The sequence below is a fragment of the Triticum dicoccoides genome, chromosome 6B (genome assembly GCF_002162155.2).
Source record: "Triticum dicoccoides isolate Atlit2015 ecotype Zavitan chromosome 6B, WEW_v2.0, whole genome shotgun sequence".
In the NCBI taxonomy this organism is placed as follows: Eukaryota; Viridiplantae; Streptophyta; class Magnoliopsida; order Poales; family Poaceae; genus Triticum; species Triticum dicoccoides.
In genome coordinates this window covers 584,070,099-584,070,749 of record NC_041391.1, presented here as the reverse complement: position 1 = coordinate 584,070,749, position 651 = coordinate 584,070,099, and positions in this window count along the sequence as shown.

Genomic DNA, 651 nt, shown 5'->3' with positions numbered 1-651 from the left:
CCCTATGTCCCAGGCACAAAACATAAGGCCTGGCCATTGAAGGCCCAGCCGCATAGGAGACTCATCCGTTACAAGGAAATTACTATTGTTTAGTGATATATATGTTTAATATATACATAATCATTTTTACAATATTTGAGGGTTTTATGTTCATATCTTTAATGAGCTTAACAAGCTAAACGAGCCAGCTCGCGAGTTATACGAGTCGAGCCAATCTTGGATTTGAGCTCGTTATAATAACGAGTCGAGTCGAGCTAGCTCGTTCACGAAACAAGCTCTAGCGAGTCGAGCCGAGCTGGCTCGACTCGGCTCGAATTCCAGCCCTAGGGTTAGCAGAACACAAACGTGTATGCAGCCAAACAACTATGGTTTGCGTCTGCTCAGGCCTTAATCACATATGCGGGCAACCAAACACCAAGCCCAAAAGTGCTCATTGATGCAATGCAGGCAACCAAACAACATATATATGTTGGTTTGTTGCTTGTTTTTGTTCAATTAGGCTGGGTTAAGATGGGGATGAAATGCAGGTGCCGTTGCTGCAAGGCAACCAAACACGCCCCTTATTGCGTGTAATCTCACTTATGCAAGGCTATGGCTGATAGACCAGATATTATCCGTATCCCTTCCCTCCCAACATTTTGGCTTGAACAA